This window comes from Trachypithecus francoisi, unplaced genomic scaffold (genome assembly GCF_009764315.1).
Source record: "Trachypithecus francoisi isolate TF-2019V2 unplaced genomic scaffold, Tfra_2.0 Lachesis_group13, whole genome shotgun sequence".
NCBI classification, from domain to species: domain Eukaryota; kingdom Metazoa; phylum Chordata; class Mammalia; order Primates; family Cercopithecidae; genus Trachypithecus; species Trachypithecus francoisi.
Window position 1 is genome coordinate 84,982,680 of NW_022681458.1, and position 18,998 is coordinate 85,001,677.

At 41.6% G+C, this 18,998-nt stretch overlaps 2 protein-coding genes across 3 annotated transcripts in view; both read left to right on the plus strand.

The window, feature by feature from the left end:
- Positions 1–18,998, plus strand: part of LOC117094981 (formin-like protein 3) — a 59,603-nt gene that overhangs the window by 26,025 nt on the left and 14,580 nt on the right. The window contains exon 2 of one of the 2 annotated variants that reach the window (XR_004441762.1): positions 18,586–18,696. The exons of the other annotated variant lie outside the window; for it this stretch is intronic. The gene's annotated coding sequence lies outside the window, so the exon portion shown is untranslated. The remainder of the gene's footprint in view (positions 1–18,585; positions 18,697–18,998) is intronic. 2 annotated transcript variants of the gene reach the window in all.
- ACVR1 (activin A receptor type 1) overlaps positions 1–18,998 on the plus strand; it is a 147,886-nt gene that overhangs the window by 24,361 nt on the left and 104,527 nt on the right. The window lies entirely within an intron of this gene.

Here is an 18,998-nt window from a genome sequence, read left to right on the forward strand (position 1 = left end):
TGATCACAGTTCTTTTCAGCTATACAGAATATAGAGTATAATAGTATTTTTACATGATTTGAACTGTCATATTCACCCCCAATATCTTTTTTCTAAGCATGTCTTCATAGCTTCCATGGGTCTTCACCATCCTGCCCGCCTTGTTCCTTATACTTCTGTTTGATTGAGTCTTTAAGAATTGGTGTCTAGAGCTGATTGTAATATTCCTGACTGGGTTTTCTCTCCTCTGATTTTTTGACTTCCATGCTTGTATTATGCAGCCCAAACTGCTATATTTCAGATGGCCACATGGTTCTACTTGGAGAGTTGATCACCAACGGAAATCTCAGTTTTTTTCCATAGATGATACTGCTAGGTCCTGTCTTCCTCAGCCTCTCCTTGTCGGCTTATACCTTTGTCTTTTATTCCCTTTACTGCATGTGGGATCTTAAATTTACCTTAAGTTAACTTTCAGTTTGCTAGGTCCTGCCCATAGCAGTTTGCATTGGATTCCATTTCTGTTATTTTAGGGAAGATAGGAGTTTTTCTGAAATAGTACCCTTTGAATGTAGTAACTTAACAGATCTATCTGATCTATTAAGATAGATCTGTTAAGTTAAGATGGATCTGTTAAGTTAAGATGGATCTGTTAACAGATCTGCTAAGTTAACTTTTCTTTTTATTTTTGGAGACACAGTCTTACTCTGTTGCCCAGGCTGGAGTGCGATCTCGACTCACTACAACCTCCACCTCCCAGGTTCCAGCAATTCTCGTGTTTCAGCCTCCTGAGTAGCTGGGATTACAGACATGCACCACCACAGCCAGCTAACTTTTGTATTTTTAGTAGAGATGGGGTTTCACCATGTTGGCCAGGCTAGTCTCGAACCCTTGACTTCAAGTGATCTGCCTGCCTTGGCCTCCCAAAGTGCTGGGATTACAGGTGTGAGCCACGGCCCATGGCCAAGTAAACTTTTTCTTTTTCTTTTAACTTTTTACTTATCTTGATCACAAATATTTCATAAGACATGTTGTCAAGTCTAGATGTGTATGTTCCCTTGAATTGCCAGTTTAGGAATCTTAACGAGAAAAGGAAACTGGGTTAATCTTGTATGATTTGTTCCTACTATTAGGGTTCACAGGGATTACTACTTTGTAAGTGTTTAAAATCCATTCTCAAGTCTTGCCTGGGACTTGTTCTGAGTCTATGTAGTCTGTTGGCATTTTTCCCTCTTTTTTTTTTTTTTTTTTTTTTGAGACTGATTCTTGTTCTATTGCCCAGGCTGCAGTGTAGTGGCATGATCTCAGCTCACTGCAACCTCCACCTCCCGGGTTTGAATGATTCTCCTGCCTCAGCCTCCCGAGTAGTTGGGACTACAGGTGCGCCACCACACCTAGCTAAGTTTTGTATTTTTAATAGAGACGGGTTTTGCCGTATTGGCCAGGCTAGTCTTGAACTCCAGACCTCAAGTGATTCGCCTACCTCGGCCTCCTAAAGTGCTAGGATTGCAGGCATGAGCCACCACACCCGGCCTTCTCATTTTAATTTTTCTAAAGCATCTTCTGAAGCATCTTGTTCCTTTCTGACTTCATTCTTTGCTGACCTCTTTTCCCCAAGTTTTGGAATTTTCTGAGATTGCTTTTCCTCTCTCTTTCAATCTGCGTCTTTTAAGATTCTCTATGCTTACGTTGTCCAGTAAGGTAGCTACTAGCCACAGTTAGCATAGAAATGTCACTGGCTTTAAAGAATCTACTGATTTCAAGTTGAAAGCCAGAATAGGAAACACTGATACCTGGGTAGAAGGTTAAGGTTGACTATTCCAGGAATGGAGAGAGGAGCACGAAAGTGGCCACAATTTAACTAGTTACACTTGCTTGTTGGCTGTTGCCAGGTTATCTGTATAGGTTCCTGACCCCTGTCTCCTGCTAACAATAAGTCATTATTGCAAATAAAGTAAATATTAATAAATATATGTGTAGAGTATTTTTAATAAAAGCCTATGTGTAGTGTGCCAAAAGATAGTGTGCTTTGGAAACAAAGTAAGTTCTTAAATTGGCAGTTTCTACGCCTGATTCTGTATACTACTGCTAAACTTGCTAGGTTATTCAAATACTATATAATAATGTTTGTAGGCATTTCCTAGTGTTTGGATATTTTCTGTGAGCTACAGTTTTGATATATACTACTATACTTCACATTTTTAATAAAACAATTTAAAAAGATGTTTATAATAGTGAATAAGCAGTATTGGAAGTATTTGAAAAATAGTTTATGATTTCAGAAATTACAGTTTTTTCCCCTCAAATTTTGAATATTGATATTGATAGTTTGAAACAATAGTACATAGTGCTTGTCCAAAGAACTCCTTGTTTCTTTTGATAATATGATAGGTACAGAAATTGAGATAGTGTTTAGAGACTGTTGTGGTAATTTGACATTGCCATCAGTACCTGTGATCAGTGGATTCAACCCACCGAACAAGGAGTTTTACAAAAGTATTGGTCCATTACAGATAGTAATTTAGTTGTATAAGTACTGGTCTAGGTGAGAGGTGGTGATTTCTTGAACCAGACTTGGAAGTATGAGAAGAGATTGGTTGGAATCAGGATATACTTTGAAGATAGAGCCAATGGGATTTGCTACTAGATTAGATGATAGATTATTCTAGATTATCTTTCCCTCTAAACTGCTTCATTTGTAAAATGGGTGTAGTTATGACAGCAACACTCATTTTTGTTGTAGCTGTGTCAGATGTTTCTTTGAGCTTGCTGGAAATCCCTTATGTTCATTGCTGCTAATACCATCTTTCTAATCCAATCATGTAATTCCCTTGACTTTCAACCATCAACTGCTCACCATTATAGATAAAAAAAAATATTAAACTGCTTAGGTTGACTTTTAAGATATGAGGTGCGTCTTCTTTCAGACTCTTTTCCATATCCTCTGTTGCTCCTGACAATAGCCCAACTAGACTGCCTGCTGGTCCAGTCAGTCTCTTTCTGCATAATAAACCACCCCAAACTTGATGGCATAAAACGACAACCATTTTATTGTGCTCACAGTTTAGTGAGTCAGGGATTTGGAACATGCATAGCAAGGACAGCTTGTCTCTGTTCCACAGTGTCTGGGGCCTCAGCTGGGAATTCTTGAAGGTTGGGGGCTGGAATCATCCAAAGGCTCATTCACTCGCATGTCTGGCGGTTGATGCTGGCTGTTGGCTGGGAGCTCAGCTGGGGCTGTCAGCTGAAACACCTACATGTGGTCTCTCTGCATGGGCTATTTTGAGCTTCCTCAGAGCATGGCGGCTGGGTTCCAAGAGCAAGTGTCTCAAAAGACAGGAAGTGGAAGCTTCCAGTTTCTTTTTTTTTTTTTTTTTTTTTTTGAGGCGGAGTCTCGCTCAGTCGCCCGGACTGGAGTGCAGTGGCCAGATCTCAGCTCACTGCAAGCTCCGCCCCTCGGGTTCCCGCCATTCTCCTGCCTCAGCCTCCTGAGTAGCTGGGACTACAGGCGCCCGCCACCTCGCCCGGCTAGTTTTTTTTTTTGTATTTTTAGTAGAGACAGGGTTTCACCGTGTTCGCCAGGATGGTCTCGATCTCCTGACCTCGTGATCCGCCCGTCTCGGCCTCCCAAAGTGCTGGGATTACAGGCTTGAGCCACCGCGCCCGGCCGCTTCCAGTTTCTTAAGATCTGGTTCTGGAAGCTGTTACGGTGTCACTTCCACCATATTCTGTTGGTCAAGCTGTCACAGAGCCCCATTAAAGAGGAGGAGATACAGATCCCACCTCTTGATGGGAAGAGAGCCAAAGAATTTGGGGGCCATTTAAAAAAAATCAAATGGGGTGGTGGGAGGATATTTTTAAATGGCCACATCCTACTATTCACCAGTCTTCTCTGTCTTTCTGAGTCTCTCTATCAGCTGCTCTCTGTCTCCACTCCTCACCCCCTCCCCAGTTCAAACTCCATCTCTTTCTCCATGCAGTCTTTGTCATGTCTCATCCTCTGGCTAAAATCAGTTTTTCTCTCTTCTGTGTTCCCATAGCATTACTGTTTGTAATTCTTCTGTGGTCATTTTTCAGTGTTTTTCTTTCTTGGTAGATTATAAACTCTTTGAAGGTAAAAACCATGTCTTGCTTACCTTTGCATATCTCATAGCAGGTAAGTTTTTTGAATGGAACTTTCAATATCAAACTGAGTCTCACATCTGATACCCAGATGGGTTGGGACTGAACAGTGGTTAAACAGAAAATATAATGAGAAAATTTAAAACATTCCTTAAAAACATAGTTTCTGATGTTGTATTTTAAGACTTTTGAAATGAACTCTCTGTTGTAGAGTTAAACTTCTAATTTTTTTCTCCTTTGGCCATAAAATTAAAAGAGATTAACTGGTTTTTGATATTATCAACATCTTCCTGCTCAGGTCAATCTCTGATAGGCATGCCCTAGTGTTTTTTTTTGTGAACTTTAGATCTCAATCCATTACTGGATCAGTTTAGGGAGTCACACCCAAGACTAGAAATAAAAGGAAATTGAAGTTTTGAATAAAGCTTATGAATTGCAAGGGTAAGAATTGTTTCATGAAATTTTTGTTTCAGTTTTATATGCATGTGTATAGTAAGTTCAAATATAAAATAAGTATTAAAAATCTTTGAAAGATACTCTCTTATGGAACTTCATTCTAAACTGTTGATGTCCTGGTTCATTTCTTTGGCTTTTTCTTTTTTAGCTTATTTCTTCTGGTGTCCTTTCTGAGGGCTTATGTATGTACATATTGATTCTGGGGACCATACACACATGTTCTATTAATCTTTACCTATCTAGCCTCTTTTTATAATAAATCTTAGTTTCCCAGAATAACATATGTTGCTTTTTCTCTTCTCCTTTGGAGACTTTACACCTACTCTCCGGCCCTCAAGAGGCCAGGAGGTGGAATTAGCTTATTCTTTTCTTTTTTCTTTTATGTTTTTATTGAAGTATAGAATCCATACAGTGAAGTGTACAAATCTGTAGTATACAACTCAATAAATTTTTGCATCTGTAGTTATCCTTATAAGTATCACTGCAGATGAAGATGTAGAAACAGTTTCATCCATCCAGAAGGGGTCAGTTTATTCTTAAATTATTTCTGGAACAAGGTGGTGGTATGGTGGTGTGAGTAAATTAGTAGATTCTCTCTGATTCCTTCATATGGCATATGTAGGTAATGGTAATAATGTTTAGTTTTGAAGATCGCAGAGGTCTGAAGCAACTGAGTTAGAAAGTGTTAAAACAGGGAGATGGGATGTTGAATGTGAGCTTTGGCAGAATTAAATGGGACGAGCTTGAGTGAAACAAGGGGAAAAGCAAAGAGGAGTCATCACGAAGAATTCAGGAGAAGCAAGGTTTATTTGAATTTCAGAAGGGAAAACATACAACTTAGTTTGCCATTGCTGCTGTAACAAATCATGACAAATTTAGTATCTTGAAACAGTGCAAATTTACTTTCTTCCAGTTTTGGAGGCTCTCGGGAGAATCCACTTCCTTTGGCTTGTGGCTCTTCCTCCATTTTCAAAGCACCTTCTTTCCATCTCTGTTTCCATCGTCACACTGCCTTCTCCTCTCTGAAGTTAAATCTCCTTGTCTGTTTCTTAAAAGGACACTTGTGATTATATTTAGGGCCTACCCGGATAATCCAGGATAATCGCCTCATCTCAAAAGTCTTAATTTAATCACGTCTGCAAAGTCCCTTTGTCACATAAGGTAACATTCACAGGTTCTGGGGATTAGGGCATGGATACTTGGTTTTGTTTTTCAAGGATCTTTCTTCATAAAGGGAAGGTCTGCCGTATATTTCCTGCTAGTTCATTCTCCTTTTTAATGCTAGATTAATTTTTCTAAAACAGCACCTTGTACATTTTACTTCTTTGCTCAAACATCTTTGGTGACTTCCCATTGGCTAATACAATTATTAGGGCCTAGATTGACATTCAGGTGGCTATTTAACCCCAAGTCACATTTCAGGTTTTTCTCCTTCTCTTTCATCATGGATGCAGCAGCATGTGTTTTCTCACTGTTGCCCCCATGATCGGCTTGTCTTTGCTTGCTCTGACTCTTCCTCCTGCCTGTGGGGCCCTTACCCTCCCTTCAAGGCCTTCTCAGCAGCATCCCCCTAACCATCTGTATTAGCTTCCTAGGGCTGCCATAAGAAATTACCACAAACAACAGCAATGTATCTCCCAAAGCTGTGGAGGCCCGAGGTCTGAAATGAGGGTGCCAGTAGAGCCATGCTGTAACTGATGGCTTTAGGGGAGACTCTTTCCTAGCTCCTTTCAGCTTCTGGTGTCTCCAGGTGTTTCCTGGCTTGTGGCAGCATAACTCCAATGTGTGCCTCCATCTTCACATGACCTTCTCTCTGTGCCTCTCCATGCGTCTGTCATAAAGATGCTTGTCATTGAATTTAAGTACCACCTACAGAAACCAGGATGATCTCATCTCAAGATTCTTAAGTTTTTTACATTTGTAAAGACCCTTTTCCCAAATAAGGTCACACTCACAGGTTCCAAGGTTAGAACGCAGACAAATTGTTTGGCAGGATACTGTTCAACCCACTACACTACCTCAGTCAGCAGTCGTAACTTATTTCTGTGACCTCTTGACATGACTGGCATGCCTACACAACTTATTGGGAACCCATCATCTCTATCTTACTATTTTTGGATAATTCTCACCTCTTTCACTAAACCATAAGTCCTTGTCTTAGTCCATTTGTGCTGCTATAACTAAATCCCTTAGTCTGGATAATTTATAAACAATAGACACTTATTGTTTACAGTTCTGAAGGCTCCAAGATCAAGGTGTGGGCAGGATTTAGTGTCTGGTGAGGGCTCACTCTGCTTCAAAGATGGCACTTTCTTGCTGTGTTCTCATATGGTGGAAAGGGGGCCCAGGGAGCTCTATTTTTTATAAAAGCATGAATCTCCCTAAAGACTTAATCACCCACCAAAGGCTCCCTGCCTCTTAATAGTATCTCATTGGGTATTAGGTTCCAATGTGTGAATTCTTGCGGGGGCATCAACCTTCAGACCACGGCAGCCCTTGAGGTCAAAAGGGTTTCTTTTGCTCTGAAACTCTCAGTTTCTAGCAGGGTGCTTAGCCCTGTAGTGCTTCAGAAGCAGCATCTATCAGATGATCAACTGTTTTTTTTTTCTTTTTTTAATAAAATGAAAGGTGTCAAGTAAAAATCCTGGTGTGATTATCAGAATTTTATTTTGAAATATCACAGGTGATTTTTCTCATCGCAAGTTTCTTTTTTGTTTGTTAATTGCTGGTACTTTACTTTTGGTGTGGAGTAACCGCTTTTGATTGTCTGGAACCTTAAGTGAGTAGGGAGCAGAGCTGATGTTGGAGTAGCCAAGCTGAGAAAGACCTCTGCAGGGAAGCGCAAACCCAGTGGGGACAGGGTGGGTTTGGAGAACGGCCAGATACAGCTTGGAAGGCTTGGGGGCCGAACCGTCACTGTTACTTGGGAATTTGTCTTACCTGGGCTCTTGGAAGTCTTGATCCTCACTGGAATCCTTTCCAGTGGGTTCTACAAACCTGGAAGACACTCTTGTGAGCACTGGAACTTGATCTCCCACAGCACAATTGGAGGGCCATGCTGAGGGCGGCCCCCAGCCTTGCTTTCCATAGGAGATGATGGTTTCACAATGTCTTCTGCATGACAGGGCCTCCTTTGCCTGCCCTGTAAGCACAGCTGCTCTTTGAAGCTTACCAGTGAGCATGGGTCTTAGGCTGTTTTCCCAATTATTCTCTTTTCTTTATTTGGCTTAATTTCAAGATTATCTGCGAATAGCTCCTTTTTTCTTTTTCGTCTTTGAATGGATGCTGGCAGTCTAACCCCATTAAAGTTTAAGTAGTGCTCTCATGTTTTTTGTATTAAGCATTTGAAGGTGACTGATTTTCAGCCTTTGGTATGCTCAGGCTAATATTCAATGGTTATCTTCATTTGGAGTTTTACTATATCCATGAATCCTAATATAACTGCTCAGGTCTGTGCAACATAACCATTACTTACAGTGCCAGTATTCTATTGCAGGGTTGGCCTAGAAGATACATGTTAATCCTTTCCCATGATATCATGGGAGAAAAGAAAGGCTGGAAAAGAATGCAGAGACTGTAACATAATGTGTAAGAATGGCCTGTGGTGTCAGGCAAGTGTGGGTTTGAATCTCATTCTGTCACATCCCAGCTTTGTGACATTAGGGAAGTTACTTTTCCTCTCTGAGCTTCAGTTTTATCGTCTGCGTAATGGAGATGATAATTGCTGTTATGTCATTATGTGTGTTGGGAGGATTGAGTGTGGTAATATGGATGCAAATCTCTGTCACAGTAGTGTCTGGTACCTTGGAAGTGTTCAAAAAACTGTGGCTATTATTATTACTCATTTTTTAGGGAAAACCAAGGCACTAGCGATAATTATGGAATGTTTCCAAGTCACCCACAGTAAAAGCCTAACTTGTGGGATTTAGAAAACAGACCATTAGTGTGTTGAGTATTGCAGTATTGAATATGTCAGTTACTACAATCTGGCTCTATGGTATTTATTTGGTTAGTTTGCAGAAAGATAGACAAATGACATGAATAAAAGCACACTTATTGACTTTCTTACTGATCTGAAGCATTTATCATGCTGGCTGTGTAAAGCTATACTTCCTCTAAGTTCAAGGCCTTTACCTCCAAACTCAATGGGAGGATAGAATTTAGAGTATGGTTTAATTATTAGTGTTAAATTTGTATTCTTAAGAATAATTTTGTGACTGTTAAAGTCTGAGAGGTTTATTCTGTATCACATGGCTTTTATAATAGAGATGTATTAAATACATTCTTTGTGCTAGGAAACCTGGAATCTGTACACTGCCTTGCTGGTTTTCAGATCAAAGAAAAAAATCATAGTAGGTGAACCTTAGAACAGTCAGTCCCCTGCCCAGAGTTAATATTTTGGATTAAAATTACATTCCTTAAATTCCTCTGTGTAGCAGATTATTTTTGAAATTTTCCGGGGATGGGGGAAGCAGGAACATAAAATGCTAGAAATTGAGTAAATTGTGTCATCTTTGAACCTTAAATATTGATGATGTAATTGGATGTTGAAGACTTTGCCAGAGTTCATTGATTCATAAGTTGAAGAGTTCCTTATGTAGGGTCATGTGTTCATACATGGAGGAAATCTTCTAAGATTTGGAGTCTTACAGCGGGAGATACAGGGCTAGATGCATGAAAGAACTTCCATGTGGAGTCTTCTGCCTGAATGTAAACTCTGAGGGCAGGAACTTGATTGCATTTGCTGTCATACCTCCAGTGCCTAAACAGTACCTGGCTCATTGTAGGTGCTCAGTACCTCCTGGCCAAGGGCATGAATGAATATGGGAAGGAAAGGTAGTGAACTTGTTGTGGTTCAGAACACTTTCTGTACTCTGTACTTTGTGCAGTTTATTTCTGGCTTGGCCTTTGCTAAGGGTCAGGAAGTTGGTTGGAAGAGAGATCCATCCACATGTTGGAACATCAACTGTGTGCCAGCACTGTGCCAGTCCTGGAGATGAGATGGTATAAAAACCTTTTCCAAGGTCTTCTTCAGTATTGGACTGTTGGGGGTTCTACTTTTTCTTTTGACAGTGATTGTAATAAGGGATGTTTCCCTAGTATGACTCCCACTAAAGTAGCAGAGTGATCCCTGAGTTCAGGGGATTGGATTATTTTTATTTATTTGTTTATTTATTTATTTATTTTTGAGATGGAGTGCAGTGGTGCGATCTGGGCTCACTGCAAGCTCCACTTCCCAGGTTCACACTATTCTTCTGCCTCAGCCTCCCGAGTAGCTGGGACTACAGGCGCCCGCCACAACGCCTGGTTAATTTTTAAAAAATATTTTTCGTAGAGACTGGGTTTCACCATGTTAGCCAGAATGGTCTCGATCTCCTGACCTCGTGATCCACCTGCCTCGGCCTCCCAAAGTGCTGGAATTGCAGGTGTGAGCCACTGTGCCTGGCCAGTTTTCTTTTTTATAAAGAGATGGAGTCTTGCCATGTTGTCCAGGCTGGAATGCAGTGGCTATTCACAGGCAAGATCATGGTACACCATAGCCTCCAACCTTGAAGTCCTGGGCTCAAGTGATCCTCTTGTCCTAGCCTTCCTAATAGCTGGCTCTACAAGTGTGTGCCACCACTCCCAGCTCTGGGTGGATCTTGAACCGTAAGTTTAAGTCAGTCCTGACAATTTTGGTTCATTTTATTGTCCCTGAGAAGCAGCTAGGTAAATGCGGTCGTTAAAATACATGTCTAAGCAGTCTTAGTGGCCTTCTTGGGCTTCCTTTTGCTCCTCCCAAGTTAGAAGTTAGGGCAAGTCCTTCCCCCTGCTTCATCCTATCCCCTGATAACTTCAGATAAAATAATGACTATAAAGATTTGAAATCCCTATGATTGTCTTGAAGGAGAAGGGTTGAGAGTGAGTGGGTCTTATTTTCCTCCCTACCTTCCTTGTCAATTTTGAGCCTGTGTATTCTATAGTTTTTTTTTTTTTTTTTTTTGCTTCTCAGCATCAAACGGAAATCTTATTTATATCTTTTTCAACTTTAATATCCCCACTTTTTGATCTTTGGGGATTAGAAGCCAAGTATGGACAAGAGGAGAGTGGCCAGGGCATTGAGTAAGCATGTATGTACATTTCATAATTTTTGCCATACCTGGTGGGTTGTGCTGAATTTCTTGGGCAAAAGGCCTGAAGTTCTGTTACCATCAGGGGAACAGGAATTGTGGTTGCCATCAGGATCACAGCCAGGAGGCTATTTATAGTCTGCAGTGAGTGGCTGTGAGCCCACCATGGTTCTGAATATGCCTCCTGCCTTAAAGTTCCCGCTGTTCTTGAAGCGGACCCTGCCCTTGCTGGCCAGACAGTAGTTAATGATAAAGTGGACGGCTGCAGGATGTGGCGCGTGATGGCCTTGGCGGCTCACAGCCTGCAGGTGCTTGTGCTTTGGCTGACCTGAACCCAGCCAGAGAGCAGGTGCTCCCTGCCCCCATGCTGGCTTCCTGGCCTTTCTCTGAGCTGGCTTCACTGACATGGAGCTGATGGACCACTCGCTAACCAGAGTCCACTTTCTTTATTCCACATGTGCCATGTCAGGTTAAGATTTATAACAGGTCATGAATTTAGCTTCCTCCTCTCTCTGAGTTCAGGTCGAATATCTAGATTTGCCTTGTAAAAAGGGCCAAGATCAGGTGACACTTTGCACCTTTTAGCTCACGTTAAGGTATACGGACTGGAAGGAAAAGGTGAAAAAATAAGTTCTCACAAGAAATAACCAAGAATGGAAAACTTTTTTCTTGCATTCATAGCAATGTATGATATGCGTATTTATGTTGATTCTTGGATGCTCTAATGGTGGAGTGATAGTTTATGCATTCAGTTCCTTTTGCAGGTGATGGAAAACTCCAACCCAGACGAGCCTTAGTAAGATGAACATGGAATGGTTGCCATTCTATGCAGTCCAGGGTAAAATAGGTTTTAGATCTGGGTTGACTCAGTGCTCAAGCAGTATCCCTAGAGCCCTATGATTTCCCCTCCAGTTCTTCCTTTGTCAGTTCCATTCTCAGCAGGTTCTCCTTTCATGGTAGCAAAATGGCTCTGGCATATCGTACATTCAAGTATAATGAGAAAACCACACTTTCTTTTCTAGTAGTTCCTGTAAAATCCCAAGAGTCACTCTGATTGGGTGGGCTCAGGTCACATCACACCCTGCAATCCACTGCAGTGTGATGGTTTCCAACCACACCTCAGCACGCAGAATACGAGGGGGTGTATCCCAGACCCAGTTCAGGAGTTGTTGCTGGGAAAGAGAGGGGGAGGAACTGAGGAAGCATAGAGTTTCTACAGAATGATTCCGTGAAGCACATATTGGGGACTTTCATTCTCATAACAGAGCACTGTTCTTGGGACCTCATACAGTGTTGCTTGATTCTCAAAAAGTACTAAGTTCTTGTGTGGTTTCTGGGGAGGTCTGGCATCCCCCAGAAGCAGGGAGCCAGTGATTCTGCTGATGCCCTTGGGATGTTCACTGCAGGATACCAGATTACAGTAGGTCATAATGGATGCCATGCCCAGGTAGTTGTGTGTTGTGACATTAGATCAATTAGCTTTCCCTGTACACCATTACATCACAGAGTGTTGCTGGACAGCTATTCTCAACATATGTTTTGTTTGTCTCTGAAAACACGTGTTCCATTTCTCTCTGACCGTTCAGATTCATTTTGGTGACTGTCTTGTCAGCTTGGGGCTGGGGAGAGGGGAGGACAGGCTTCGTTTTGGCAGTGCTTCAGGCTTGGAGCAGCATCCTGCAGCCAGCACCATAAGCTGTATAATTTGTCCATGGAGGCCTATGCATTATAGAAATGAAAATTCCTTCTCTGACAGCATTCATTGCTTAGCACGCAGCAATTTGGCTGTCAGAAACAGCTGGCCCTGCAGGGTGGGACAATAGAAAGGCAAGACCCGAGAGAGGCCAGTGCTTACTCAAGTCTCCCACTGTGAGAGGATCAGGTTACTGAGACTGTCATTAACAACAGACTGCAAGGGGCTCTGGGCACAGCTTCCAGTGAGCAGGAGCCTGTGGCTCAGACAGTTAGTGATTTTCCCCTGTTTTGCTGAATGGAACAAAAATAAATAAATTAAAAATAAACCATTAACCTTTGCTGACACTCAGTTGTTCAGTTCTGATTGTGTCTTCTACTGGGTGATGAGCATTTCTGGGGAAGTAAATCCCTTCTAACCTAAGTATAGTTATTGGTGCATTGCAGAAAACTCAGAAAGGAGTGGGGCTGAGGGGCAGGATGGATTGCTTGACACCTGCATGTTGGAGGGCTGTAATTTTTGGTTCTACCTACCTAGAAACAATGCTGAAAGGACCAGTATTGGAGACCCTTATGAGGCAGGTTTAAACATGAAGTAGAAATGGGGTTGTGCGTTCTCCCCAGATGTACATACTTGGAAGAGCCATGCAGCAAGCGGAGGAGAGGAACAGAGGAGCTGTGTGGCTTGACCCTCCTCGGAATCTGCAGTGTGGCTGGCTCTGTGTGCTTCCTGTATTGATTCCATGACTCACAGAGCATGAGCTAAGCAGAAAGCATACTTAAACTACAGAGGAGACAGCTGTCTGTTACAGGAGGACATATTTTCTGCGTTTAATGGCGCCACATTTTTCCTAATAGTTTGTACACTAGAAATGTACTTACTAGTAATGTCTGCTAAAGGGTCTTTATTTTTTCCTTTTTGAAAAAAAAAAGACATTCTTTTAAAAAATCACCTTCTAAATATTATTCTTGACTTTTATTTCACAACAGGACTTTCCATGTAGGAAAACAGTACCAACATTTTGTTTTTCTTTTTGTACAATAAGCAGCTTGTCACTGTGGGTTTTTTCCCCCACCTCTTGATAGCAAGGGTCTATCGGAAGTTTAAAGCAATGCAGCGGGAAGTACCTTGCCTTTTTGAAGCAAATAGTGTTTCAGAGATATTGGGTGGCTCAAGGTTAGTTCGCCTGTTGGAATTCGTTTGTTGTTCAGTGTGGCTGGAACTGTACTTTCTCCTGCTCTCCCTCTAAATCTGTTTCGCTTTTACATGATAGAGGCTGAAGTTCCCAGATGTTGTTTGGATTAAAGAGTGTGTGTGGGGAGGGGGGAAAAAAAAGCTTTCTTGATGATAATAACAGAGTCAGACTGGCTGGTTCTGTACTGACAGGAAAATGGAGAGATAAAAACTCCATTAATGGTGTGTGCATTGCCTAAGTAGCCAATAAAACAATGCTGTCCTCACTGGAAGCCGGTCCCAGACTGGCAACGCTTCGTGCCAACTGTAGGAGACAACAGCTGCAAAGAGGGGCAGAGAATTCGAGTCAAGAGTCCACGTTCAATGACTGGCTTGGGGGGCAGTTCTTTTGTTCTCTTCCTCCTCCTCCTCCTCCTTCTCCTCCTACTTTTGCCCATTTTCCTTGATGAGCCCCTCTTAATGCTCACTGTTCCAGAAATTGAACCACATCTGATTAAAACTTAATGGTTACTCACAGAATGAAGTTGGCTGGTAGTTTCCAAGCCTGTTTGTCTGGTTTCCTTTGAGTTTGTGACAATAGAAATTGTTATTTTGTGTAAAATGTATCTAAGGGTTACAGTCCTTAAAGTTTGACAGAACAGTCACTTATCACAGATGTACTGCTCTATTTTCCCTCAAATATCTTTAAATTTCCATGCTCAAAATTAAATTAAAAATTTTAAAACTTTTTTTTTTTTTTAAAGCATCTCATTTTAGAAGATAATGGAAAATGGCAAAGGCTTGCTTTAGTCAGCTTTCATTCTATGTGTACTTCCTGAACCCTTTCTCTGAGTGAAGCTCTCTTCTGTGACTCTGGGCCAGGTAAGGCTATGTGCAGAGGAGACCTGACTTTGGGAACTTACTGTCTCTTGGTCAGGTAAATCCTTTGATCTCCAAAGGGAAAGAAAGACATGCTGTTTGAATGGTTTAGCAAAGCATCCCTGTAAATTCAAAAGAGAGATGAGCTGATTACCTAGCTCTGCCTCTGTTACACGTGAGTGTAAAATTTAAATTACTTTGACTTTTATTCATAGTATACATGGGGAAGGGAAAATATATTTGAGTGTTTATCTTTGTGCCACATCCTGTGCTACAAACTTTATATATATTAGGAAGTTGGTATCTGTAGCCTCATTTTACAGGCGAAAGAAATGTAAATCTTAAGGAGCTCATTTACTCAAGGCTGCAAAGTCTGTTCTTCCTGTTCATAGGTGCAGATGTAATGAAGGACATGATATGAACCAATTCATCTGGTATTTATTGCACCTAATTACAGTAGACATCCAGAAGAGGAGATGGAGTGTTCTTTATCTAGTCCCTTCAGAATGCTGGTGTCATGGGGTAAGGGCACGCACTACTTTTAAATTCTGGAAGCCTTATAAATCCTGGAAGGCTTCATAAAGGAGGAGAGACATTCATTTATCTTGCAGCACACCCCCTTGAGTGTGCTTACTGTGTCAGGCACCCTGGTAGGGACTGGGGACTTAGTGCTAAAGAGGACAAAGTCCTTCTGTTGTCAGAAGGTGGTGATGATTTCCTGGTGGGCAGAGCCGTGGGAGGGGAGAACAAGGGTGGGTATCCAAGTACTCTGGAGGAGATGAATCTTGAGAAAAGTACCTGGCAAAGAGCTCAGCTGGGAGTGACACTTGTCCAGGTTTTCTTCCTGAAATGGAGGACTTTGTGCGCAGATATAAGGTGGTGGATAAAATGTGTAGGAAGGAGCAATAAGGAATGCTTTTAGGTACGACCTGTGTTTCCTTTTTGGAGACCCCATGTGAATTGTGAGCTGTCTCAAGGTTCCTGACTGCAGACCTCTCACTCTCAGGCCACGCTAAGTGGCCAGTGGCCACAGTATCTCAACCTGGTTTCTTCTCTCATCACTAAAGATTACAAAGTAAGGTCATGGGCAAACCTTGTTCTTACAGATAAAGCCTTTATGTTAGGCATTTCCAAAAAAGTATTTGCCTCTTCTGACACAGTTTTAATTTACACGGCAAAGTAGGGAGCCTGCTCTGAGGAAATACGACTCCCCATGATGAATATTAGATATTGAATGGCCTTTAACATGTCATGCATGCATTACTGTGCCAGCTTGTCTTTTTCTAAATGTCAGGTCGTCACTGTTAATTTTATATGTTTAAAAGATTTGGGTGAATTCCAGGTGTAACACTTTGGTTTTCGTTTTTACATTTCATAGTAGTTGAAAGGCTCCATGGTATTCTTGATAGATGCTTGTCTGCGTCCATATTGATGAAGAACAGTAGAGTATATTAAATTAAAGATTATTGGCTGGTTGGTTGGCGGTGACTTGCTTTCTGTTTTCTGTTCACTAGATGATGCTTGGAGGATGTAATCTTCATACTGGTTATCAATCTGAAGGTTTCCCTTTGTTCTGTCAATAAACCTTACTGGTTAACAGATCCTTGTTTTTTTTTTTTGAGACGGAGTCTCGCTGTGTCGCCCAGGCTGGAGTGCAGTGGCCGGATCTCAGCTCACTGCAAGCTCGGCCTCCGGGGTTTACGCCATTCTCCTGCCTCAGCCTCCTGAGTAGCTGGGACTACAGGTGCCCGCCACCTCGCCCGGCTAGTTTTTTTGTATTTTTTTAGTAGAGTCGGGGTTTCACCGTGTTAGCCAGGATGGTCTCGATCTCCTGACCTCGTGATCCGCCCGTCTCGGCCTCCCAAAGTGCTGGGATTACAGGCTTGGGCCACTGTGCCCGGCCCAGATCCTTGTTTTTAACCACTGGTTTTCAGCCCTGCTGTGGGGCAGAGCTACCCTGCAGTCCATTGTGAGTATTGCTAAGTAATTTATTATTCATTATTGAGGTAAAGAAATTTTGACATACATTGGAGCTGATTCAGCACAATACTCTCCCATGCGTTCCATTATGTCTTTCAGAGTGAGAAAAAAATGGAACTCAAAGGCAAGTCAAAGTACTGTATGTTTTAATTAGTAAAATACACTATTAAGAAAAAGAAAAATTGTTAAGGAAAGGAAAGAAATGAGTATCACAGAAGTCAGCATTATGGTTATAAGAGCATCAATAATATTAATAACTTACCCTTTAATGGTGCTTATATCATGTTCTGTTCTGAGTGCTTTACATATATTAACTCATTTAATTCTTAGGATAATTCTGCGAGGAAGGTATAATTTGTAATCTAAACTTTTCAGATGAAGGGAATGAGGCACATTAAGTTAGCTCCTGAGGCCTGAAAGGTAGCACGTGGCAGGACCACAGTTCTGACTGGCTCAGTTCTGGGTTTTAACCACAGTGTAGGGGAGGAAGGGGGCATAGTGGTTGAGGACACATGGGGTATGGTGCGGTGGGGTGTGGAGTGCTGGCACTTTCCTAAAAAGGAAACATCAGGACCTTCACTAAAGGTTTTAGTTGCATTTTTAGTATATATGGATTGTTTTAGTCCATTTGGGCTGCTATGACAAAATTCCAGAGGCTATGTAGCTTATAAAAACCCGACGTTTATTTTACGCAGTTCTGGAGGCTGGGAAGCCCAAGATCAAGGCACTGGCAGATTCAGTGTCTGACGAGGGCTTCTTAGGTCATAGTTGGCATCTTCTTTCTCTGTCTTCACATGGTGGAAGGGATAAGGTAGCTCTCTGGGGTCTCTCTTATAAGGCCACTAAATCCACAGGAACACTCATCCCATAAGGCCCTGCTGTCATGATTTAATCACCTCCAAAACCCTCACTTCCTAATGTCATCCCATTGGTGATTAGTTGCAACATATTAATTTGTGGATGCAAACATTTAGACCATAGCATGGATTGAATATATGTAGTCCTATACTATATGTTTTTTATATATGAATATATTTGTTTATTTGATATACATCTACATGAAATCATACTGTATTTGAGAAATGGCAGTACGAATGGCATGTGTGTGTGATATATGTAGCTCCCTACTCTTGCTGTTTGATGTGTTAATACAGTAAACCCCACAGTTGGGACCCACCCATCTACCTCTAGAGAAAGAGCATAATCACATATGGAAGCTTTTTTCAACCCTGGAATGCCCCTACCTCTGTGGAGCATTCACATTTATTTGCCTCTTAAAAAAAAATTACCAGGCTGGGCATGGTGGCTGATGCCTGTAATCTCAGCACTTTGGGAGTTCGAGGCAGGCAGATCACCTGAGGTCAGGAGATTGAGACCATCCTGGCTAACACGGTGAAACCCCCTCTCTACTAAAAATACAAAAAATTAGCCAGGCATGGTGGCACGCGCCTGTAATCTCAGCTACTTGAGAGGCTGAGGCAGGAGAATTGCTTGAACTCGGGAGGCGTAGGTTGTGGTGAGCCGAGATCGCGCCACTGCACTCCAGCCTGGGCGACAGGTGATTTTAAATATAATCCAAAATTATATTTAAAGGAAAATAGCTTCTAGACATGTATGTGACCTGCCCTTTGTATGTCCAAAGTATTATTGAAAAACAGTGGAAGGATACCTCATGGTTGTGTTAAACCAGTCTAAATTTGGTTAGAAGTTATAAGAGACTCAGTTGAATTCATACTAGTATGTGTTGTCTTAAGCCTGAGTGCACAGCAGTTCTGGCAGAACCAACAAAAATACTGCCCATAAAACAACTAAAATGGATTTTTAAAAAAGCTGTTATCTAAGAGTTACCTCCACCAATACTTAATGCATTCAAAATTAAAACTAACAGGAGCTAACCTTTTCCTTTCTGACAGTTTTAGAAAATAAGCCATTCTAAAACTTACAGAAGATTATCATTTCCCTCTTGGATTTAGAAAGTAAAAAAGCAAAATTAGGTAGACAGATGTTTTTGAAATGGACTAGGGTTTAGTGACCCGAAACTCAGTTGAATTTTTCTCGTAATTGTTGACAGTGTGAATGGTAAACAGACAATTGCTAACGTTTTATTTCCTTTTTATATGTGTGTTGTACTTTCATGTCCTGTCACATTGAAGCAATCCTGAAAGTATTAACTGTTTCTTACCTTGTCTCTCTCAGTGATACTCAACTCCCAGCTGCTCATTTGAGCCACCTGGAGAGTTGGGACAATGGCCATCCTCCATTTCCACCAGAGAGCACTCTTCAGGCACTTTTAATGTACAGCCAAGGGTGAGAACAACTGGGCTCATTTAGTCCTTTAACCCTGGGGTGTTGGGTGATGCTTGTCTGCCCTTTCTCTTCAGTCCACAAAGCTCAAGTATATGCTGAACATCAGGGATGCAAAGATACAGGAAGCCAACCTGTGCAGTATGGAGACTAGTTTGTTAACTTACTGATCTCTGGAGGAACTTTTACTTAGAGAATTCAGCTGGCTGTAGTATCACCTCTACCAGAGGAAGGATAGGGCTGACAATTTGCTAGTCTCTAGCTCTTCTTGAATTGCTTTTGAAGGGTAGAAACGTGTGACAAAA